We start from the raw sequence: 9902 nt of genomic DNA, 5'->3' as shown, positions 1-9902 counted from the left end.
AGAAGTTTCAAATAACTCACTACATGTTTGAACTGAGGGACCGAGATATCTACCATTTAAAACTTGACACGGCGCGAATCATCAAATGACGAATTAACTTAAAAAAGCCTAAATCGTTCTTAATTTAACTGATAAACTCAACTTAATATTGGGTGTTTACTATATTAGTTATGAACGCTCAATTATCCTCACCTTCTAATCGTTGGACTTATTCTGTTTTTTTTTTCTGTCCACTTTATTCTATTTTTATTGAGAAATTCTATTAGCATATGAATGATATAAGACATTTCCATTCATTTTTTCATTTCTAGAAATAATGTCAGAATACGCTTAGAGAAAAAAACGTCGCGGTGGCATGTTTGTTCAAGAATATATTCAGAAATCGAGCCTTATCAACGTCACAAGTAAAAGAAGACGATTATCGCAATGAAAAATTGTTCTACCATGACTAGCAATACTCAGAGGAAGGGATATGCGAAGAAAATGTTGTGAGCCAAACGAACATGTCAAAATCCGAGCTAAACGATCAAGAAAGGTAACACATTAAGAGATATTGCTATCAGGTACAAAAAAAAATTATCAGTTATGGTGAAAGTGTATAAAATTAAACATAAATATAAAATTTAACACCTTCACGGTTCTGTGATGCACTTTATTATCCCCCAGGATTTCCACCGTCACCATCAGTTATACGAGTCGAACGACAAAGTTAGTCAACATTGCGCTTTGAGAAAAGATCTAGCACCTCTGACATGTGAAACCTAGTTGCCAAATTGGCGGTTTTTACATCGCTTATCTCTCTTCATCAGAGTATCTCTAATTATGACTATTTTCAAGCCTGCTTACGATACTATAAAGGTGTGTGATCTACGCATTGCTCGGGACTAAAGCATGCTACTAAAAGCGATGAGTGCGTCCAAAAACAAAACCATTGTACATTAGAATGCAACTCGGGCTTGTCATTAGACGGCGTTTGGTAGAGGTTTTTTCTCCTTTGAGTTGTGTTTTTTTCACTATCCATTGCAGTGACTCTCAAGTAGCAAAAGATGTTATATCAAAGTTTTATAGCACTTTTTTGCTGTATGGGCACTATAAAACTTTGATAAAACTAAGATTTTTATGCGGAATGTTTACTGAAGTAAATCGGTAACTAGAACTAATTGCTACCTAGAAAAAAAATCCCCATCGTATGGCAACCTCGTCTTGAAAATTTGTTCACTTGTTGTAATAGGTTCCTTTAATGTTGCATTTTTTTACAAATTGTAGAGGACGGCTTACAGGTCGAACTTTTGAAAGTCGAACGCGAGCGGCTGTATAATGCAATTCCCCTAATTAGCTTGAAGGTATAGTCTGAGGAAAAATTTCTAACGGACTGGTCAGAAGGACTCATATGCTTCAAATATCTATAAGAAGGGATGTTGAATCTATTGGAACAACTATCGAGGCATAACCATCCTCAATACCGTATTCCGTAAAAATCTGACCCTTATTCTGTTCCATAGACTGAGACCGTTGCAGGAAATCTTTGTTGGCGAATACCAGTGCGGGGTTCTAACATAACGATCTACGTTTTGGCTGGCTGACTTTGTAAAGGCAAGGTTAGCCATCACTGGCATTTCGATGGCTGTTCCGTCGATTGGTGCCTTGCAGCGTGAAAACGATCTGAGAAAGCCGTGATGACTGCTCTCCAGGTGCTCTCGTCTTCGCACATCCTTCTCACTATGTTTTCCGGAATAGTATACGGCCCGCTCACTGTCAACATTTCGCTTCTCACCTGTGCGAAACATGGACAGACGAATAACACATGCTTAGCGGTTTCTTTCGCGCCCGCACGTTATGGACACATAGTTGACTCAGCGTGCCCAAACTTGAACAGATACTGCCAGTATCAGCGTCAGGTGGAAGTTAACTTCCCCATGGCAGCTCTCGATCCATCCGGCTATCTCCGGGATGAGTCGGTGCGTCCATCTACCTTTGGTAGAATTGGACCATTCCCGCTGCCATCTGGCCATTAAAGTTGACCTTCTGGTGTTCCGTATACCTCTCGTGTCACGTTGGTCGAAGCATTCTACATAGGCATTATGCCAGCCAAGACGCATATTGCCATGCCTCGTATGACACGGTTCGATACGCGCATGCGACACTCAGGCACATGAGTCTGTAGGTGCTTTTCAATTTACCGCTGTGACTGGAAATACCCCACGCTTTCGACCACACAGGTCCGCCATGCCACGTTGCACAGTGGCGGGTCTCCGAACAAAAGTCGGACAAAACCCAAAATGTTCATTTAAAAAGCAGAAAAATCCATATTAGGTTGATTTTTTTATGAAAAATTCAAGCAAAAATTCAAAAAGTTGGGAAAATATCTCCCTAAAGGGCAATTAAAATTTTCTCATGGCAAAAATTACGTCGTAGTGTTTTTATGTATATCATTATTCATTTATGCTCCCATCTTTTGTTATGTTTGAGGATCCAGTAGTCATCAGCGAAACTGAGGATAGTATATATAATATAAATTTTTTAATAATAATGAATTATTTTAAAATTATAATTTAAAATTTTAATTATAAATATGATTAAAATAAGTACGGTGTCAGTATAGTTAGTTTCTGGCGAAGCGAATATTGGAAACCAGTATACACTGTCAAAATGTGAACCAGCCGATTGTGTGCCAAATTTCGCAGTTGGAAAACTGCGATCATGTAGTGTTGAAATAGATATCATTTTTGGCTCAAAAATGTTAAATACGTTAAACTAAAATACGTGAGTAGAAAACAAAGAAATATTCATTCATATTAAATCAATGTTGTGTGTAATTAGCTTTAAAAAAATCCACTGCCATTAATTAACTATTCTGTCTTTTGTTCACGCTATACTATTTTAAGAGAAATGTGTATTCGAAACGAACTATACAGTATATTATATGTTGAAATATGCAAAATGGTCCCAATTTAATAGATTTAGAAAACTTGAGTCTAAGTAAAAATTTATCGTTTAACATGGTCAAAAGGGGGTATGCCAGTTTTATGTGTTTTCATACTAGTAAAAATACAGTGTCTATATACGATAGTGCATAATTTGTGACGTGTCACCATCGTATTATAGTAATCAGGGATACCAGATTTGCAAATTTATCTGAAAATGAAGATTTTTAGAGTCCGTGTGCAGACTTTTATTGATTTGTCGATATTTGCAGTTTTTTCAGCGAGCAGATTTCATATTGAAATTAAATTTAATATTGAACATTGAACTTAAATTTCATAATAAATTTTCGGAGTAGAATTAAATGGAAATATTACCTATTCTCAATATTTGAAAACAGGTAACATCGATCAGCTCAACAGCATCAAACAGCGAATTCAAAAAGAATTTTTTGTCAAACTTGGTCTACATGTCGACAAACCGCACGCTGGCTTCGGCAATAGCAATAACGGTGTTACAGCAATACGTTTTTTCCAATGCAGAATTTTCTTTTGAGATAACAGGAGTCGATTTGAATTTAATCCAGCGATTTCAGACGCCGCTAGCAACGATTTCGAATGGCGAAAGAATTGATGCATCAAAATTTAAGTCCAACGCTACCGCTCATTATTATGTAAAATTGTATGGATGTTCAACAACAGTACACAAATTACTAATTCAAGGATGTGAAATAATCGTTTAATCTTCGAATCCCATTGGTAAACTTTTGGAAGGAGCCCAAGAAAGCATGAATAAAGCAATCCGGAAAACAAGAGGAAATAAATGCCTGGAAAGGTTCACGTGAAAGAACTATCGGTGACATGTTTCGTGAGCTGCTAATTGCATCAGATCCGGTAGTTCCGAGTTTTAGACACAACAACAAATCGAAAAGCACTTTCACATAAAAGGTGGAAGATTCATTAATTTTCAGTCATGATGATACTGACGATGACGAGTAAAATGTTAAAACCTAATCCATTGGTTTGAAAAATGAATATTCATGTAAATTTAATTTAATTATATGTGTTTTTTTACCTTGTTTTCACATCTGAACGTAAGACGATGATGTTCTTCTAGAACAATTGAATGAAACTACTAACTACTTCTGTAAAAAACGCAACTTTCACAAATCACCATGCGCCTTCATTCAAACTATTTTATTTTCAATTAAAATTTTTGTCCAGCGGGGCAGATAGGGGCAAAACGGGACCTTAATATTCGAAAAGTAGATAAAATTTCCTATGAAATGCATACTATGCGACCTGTGGCAACCGATGGGTGAGATCGTACAGCATACATTTGCGCAAAAAAAAAAGTTTTTTTTTCAGACCACTCAATAGGTATTTCAAACATTTTACAAAAGTTATGATGAATTACATAAAAACATTCAACACGAAATACAATTCTGATTATTTATCTTCAAAATGCAACCTATCGCATTGAATTCGAATAAAAATTAGATGAGTATTTACTGGTTAAAGTAAACCCCAATATGTGCTTTCTGAGCGAAAAAAATCATTGAAACAACATGACTTAACAACGTTCAAAGTGCTCTCAAAAATTCAAATTTAATCCAATTGTCTTGATATTTGGAAAACACATTTTTCAATACACTAGAACTTAAAAAAAATATAGAATATCAATAATTAGAACTTGAGTTTTGTCCGGCTTCCGGCCACTGTGCGTTGGCACGCTAGCTAGCAGCTTCCGCCTGCTGCTACATACCGTCGAGCTATTTAACATCATGCGCGATAATGCTGCTATAGTCATGGAAGCTTTCTTGCAGGCATAGTCGACGTGGCTCTCAAACGTGAGATTTTCGTCGTCGCCTTCTGGCATTCCACAGTATCGGACCCAGGATGGAACCTTGCGGCACCCCTGCGGTAAACGCGACGCATTTCTGGCCCTCATGTGTTTTGTAGTGTGTTAAGCAGAACAATCTACAACAAACCAAGTGTTCACCTTGAGACAGATCCTCAACAAGTTTCGAGAACACAACTTGCAGATACAACATCTGTTGATAGACTTCAAGGAGGCGTACGATTCAGTGAAAAACAACGAGCTGTGGCAGATTAGGCTTGAACATGGTTTCACAGCAAAACAGATTTGTCAGATACGTGCGACGGTGTCAGGACCACGGGTGAGATTTCGTACACTTTTGTGACGTTAGATGGTCCGAAGCAAGGGGACGGGCTCTCGAACTTGCTGTTCAACATAGCCTTGGAAGGTGCTATACGAAAGGCAGGTATGTAGAGGAACGGCACCATAATCACGAAGTCTCACACGCTTCTAGGCTTTGCGAACGGCATCTACAATCAATTATAGTGCTGTGGAGGATACCTTCAGGAATCTCAGGAGAGGAGCTGCGAGAATTGGACTCACCATTAACACTGCCAAAACACAGTGGTGGCTGGCACAGAGTGTAATAATCCAACGGGAGTAGGTTCCGTAGCCTACAGATCCGCACGAAATTTACGCTCCACATGACGCCGATACACCCGGTGGCACTCCACGGACAAGTATTGTGAACCTATTGGTGAGCACTTGGAGTCTTCGAGCGTAGAAACCTGCGATCAATGGGTATGCAAAAAAAAACAATAGAAAAAGGTTGGGTCTCAAACCCAGCATCATACACTGGATGTATTTTACAAAAAATGAATACTCCATCAAAAGCTATAGATTCAATACCTCACCTTCCTTCACTTCATCAGGCCTATTTTAGAACCGTCTGTGCTTCTACACGGACCGTTTTGAAATAAAGATTCCGCAGGATTTACAGGAAGACGTATAAATTAATTTGCCCCATGGTACACTGGTCAAAGGTGTTCTAGGCGAAAATATACGCGATAATAGAATGCGCGAAATTACCGACACGCCAATATCTGCATTTTCTGCGATAGTCAGGCAATTTCGCAACGTCCTGAATTCTCCTTTTTGCCACTCTTAACCTAAGATTATTCATGTTTTTGAAACTACGTATGAGCTCTAACAGGCAACCTATTAGATTTACCATTTAGATAGTTAACCTGGAGAGTGCGGTCAGTTAAATAACTTTGTATCATTTTTGTGAGGTAAAGCGGAAAACTGAAATTTGACATTTTAGCTATTAAACCTTTATGCCAAATACTGTCGAATGCCTTTTCTATATCTAGAAGAGCAGCTCCAGTCGAATAGCCTTCACATTTATTAGTTCGAATCATATTTGTTACTCTAAGTCACTGATGAGTAGTGGAATGCCCATGGCGAAAACCAAACTGCTCATTTGCAAAAATTGAGTTCTCATTAATATGTGTTATCATTCTATTAAGAATTATTCTTTCAAAAAGTTTGCTAATAGAGGAAAGTAAACTTATTGGTCGATAACTTGATGCCTCAGCTGAATTCTTTTCGGGTTTTAAAATTGGAGTGACTTTGGCATTTTTCCATTTCGTAGGAAAATGTGCTAGTGCAAAGCATCTGTTAGAAATTTTACCAAGAAATTTAAAGAGTTTTCGGGAAGTCTTTTGATGAGGATATAGAAAATCCCATCATCTCCTGGTGCTTTCATGTTTTTGAATTTTTTGAGAATGGTTCGCACCACATTCAAGTTTGTCTACAATACCTCTTCGGAAAGAAATTCTTGGGTGGTGATTTGAACATACTTTTGGTTTACTTCATTTTCAATAGGACTTACTACGTTCAAATTGGAGTTATGAACACTCTCAAACTGCTGAGCAAGTTTTTGAGATTTTTGTTCATTCGTTAGAAAAATGCAATCACCATCTTTAAGGACTGGAATGGGCTTCGAGGGTTTCATAAGAACCTTCGAAAGCTTCCAGAAAGGTTTTGAATAAGGTTTTAGTTGTTCAACTTCTCTCATGAAATTCTCATTTCGCAAGAGAGTGAATCTATGTTTAATTTCCTTTTGTAATTCTTGAAAAATAATTTTCAAAGCAGGATCACGAGATCTTTGGTATTGACGTCTCCGTATGTTCTTCAAACGTATAAGAAGTTGAAGTTTACTGTCAATAATTGGTGCATTAAATTTCACTCTTGCCTTAGGAACTGATAAATTCCGGGCATTGAGTATTAGGCTGCTAAAATTTTCTAATGCTCTGTCAATGTCAGCACTATTTTGTAACAAAATATCATCATTCAAATTTTCCTCGATCGTAGAACGATATCTATCCCAATTAGTCTTGTGATAATTTAACACAGATCTAGTGGGATTTAAAATAGTTTCATGGGAAATAGAAAATGTTATGGGAAGATGATCAGAATCAAAGTCAGCAGGAGTTAATAAATCACTGCATGAATGACTTTGATTTGTTAGTACCAAATCAATTGTAGATGGATTCCTAATAGAAGAATAACATGTAGGGCCATTTGGAAATAAAACTGAATAAACAATATTTTTTCATTGGAATTTCTTTGAGAATTATTCCAAGATGGATGTTTCGCTTTAAAATCACCGATGATTAAAAATTTAGATTCATTTCTTGTGAGTTTTTGCAAATCTCCCTTGAAATAATTTTTTCGCTCACCAGTGCATTGAAAAGGCAAATACACTGCGGCTATAAATAAAATGCCAATACTTGTTTCAATTTCAATTCCCAAACTCTCGGTAGCTTTGGTTTCAAGATGGGGTAAAACACGATGTTTTATTCGACGGTGGATAACTATTGCAGCTCCACCACCGGCAACATCAATTCTATCAAACCTATGAACTATAAAATTTGGGTTCTTTTTTAGTTTAATATTTGGCTTTAAAAGCGTTTCAGTCACAACTGCAATATGCACATCGTGGACTGTTAAAAAATTGAAAAATTCATCCTCTTTCGCTTTTAAAGAGCGAGCATCCCAATTTAGAAAATTTACAGCATTGTTTAAAATCATTGCTGAATTTCAATTTCATAACAATATTAGTTGTAAATTTTATACCTTCTTGAACAGCCTCGTACATCGAGTTACAACAAAACGGACATTAGCTGCAGCATGGATTGTTGTAGGTATTCAATCTTTTCGGGAGTTGGATTACCTAAATCAATACTGGCTGACTTTTCAGCACCAAACACGAATGGTTTGTTACTGTTTGAATTTGAAATATTACCTGAAAGAACACTGGCACATGAACAACCTGGTGTTGCCTGAACAGGATTATTTTTCTGAAATTTGTTATCTGAATTTAAATTATTACCTACAGACACACCTGCTAATGAAAGTGCTGGTGATGCCTGAGCAGTACTGAAAGTCTTTTGATTACCCACATTGACAACAAGGTGTTTAGAATTCCTACGTTGTCTAGAAGCAATAATTTTTGACCTTACAGGACAATTAAAGAAATTAGATTTGTGATTTCCCCCACAATTTACACATTTGAAACTATTAGTGATTTTTTTCACGGGGCAGATATCTTTCGTGTGACTAGTGTCACCACCAATCATACATTTTGCAGCCATATGGCAGTTTCGAGTTTCATGACCATAGGCTTGACAATTCCGACATTGCGTAAGATTATGGATTCCTCCATGTCTCTTGAAATTTTCCCACTTTATTCGCACGTTGAATAAAACGCGTGCTTTTTCTAAACATTTTAAATTATGTACTTTGGTACGATCAAAATGTACTAAGTAATTTTCCTGGTGTATTCCAGTTTGAAAAATTTTGGCATTTGCCTTTCGTTTCATCAAAATTACTTGGTTGGGGGCAAAACCAAGTGATTCTGACAAACAATCTTTGATTTCATCAATACTTTGATCATTTGAGAGACCTTTCAACACAGCCTTAAACGGTCTCTCGTTTTTGGCATCAAAAGAGTAAAATTTATACATCTTTTCAGTCAAATACTGTAAAAGATGTTTATGGCCATCAAAAGATTCGGCCAAAATACGAATTTCGCCTTGGCGACCAATTTGAAAATTAACTTTCACATTCGATAGAAATGATGAAAGTTCTGATCGAAATGCTTTGAAGTTTGCTACAAATACCACAATAGGTGGAACTTCAACCTTCTTTATAACGGCTTTGTGCTCAGTATGAGAAGTTTGGAATTCTAGATCCCCAACAGAAGAAAGAATATCATACCTGTTAGTCGAAATTTCAGTGTCACTTGGAGGAGATGCCTCACGTTTCCTTGATGCCGCATCAAAGCGACCTTTTTGATTTTTTCCAGGCATAACTGGACAACTTCACTACACTTTCACTTCAGTATAGAATTTAAGTAGAAATATCTCAAACCAAATTAATTCACTAAACACTCGTTAACTTTAAAAACAAATTTATTACTTTGCCTTTCAACAGGTAGTCTTTTAAAAAGATTGCCTGTTGAAAGCGAAAAACAAAATTTTAATATCTCTCGGTAGTCTAAGACTTAGCCTCGAGCTGTTGGTAAAATGCGACCGTACTGTAGGACAGTTCAAGTCGATCTGTGACAATAGCATATTCATTTCAAGAAAAGCAAGAGGAACCCAAAAGGGGCCATCCACATACCACGTGGACAGATTTTTAACGATTTACGATTTCGACCCCCCCCCCTCCCCCTCTGTGGACAACTGTTCATATAAATTCTAAAAAAATTGTATGGACCGTAGACATTAACCAAACCCCCCCCCCCCCAAGGTGTCCACGTGGTATGTGTGGATGGCCCCAAATGAGTTGAAATTATGGCTGGTTCAAATAAATTTAACATATATCTTCAAATCAATTGAACTAGCATTATCAGATGAATTAATTAAAATTGAAATCTAGAACTTGGAAAATCCTTGATATTTATATTTTGCTAATGAAACATTTTTTGAAACACTGGCAAGCGTCGTGCCGAAAAATCACAATGTTTCATGAGGGCAATTTTGAACGCAAAGAAGAATAACTAGAAGCCACTTGTCACGTCCTGTCCTAGCTCTTAACTAGTGTGGGAATGCAACCTATCCACCTTCTTGGCATCACGCCATGTTTCAAGGGCT

General features: G+C 37.0%; 1 protein-coding gene across 4 annotated transcripts in view; it reads right to left on the bottom strand.

The window, feature by feature from the left end:
* LOC129730045 (tropomyosin-2) overlaps positions 1-9902 on the bottom strand; it is a 131985-nt gene that overhangs the window by 847 nt on the left and 121236 nt on the right. The window lies entirely within an intron of this gene.

Source organism: Wyeomyia smithii, chromosome 3 (genome assembly GCF_029784165.1).
Source record: "Wyeomyia smithii strain HCP4-BCI-WySm-NY-G18 chromosome 3, ASM2978416v1, whole genome shotgun sequence".
NCBI lineage: Eukaryota > Metazoa > Arthropoda > Insecta > Diptera > Culicidae > Wyeomyia > Wyeomyia smithii.
The sequence above is the reverse complement of the archived record's forward strand: the minus strand, read 5'-3'. Positions and strand labels throughout refer to the sequence as shown.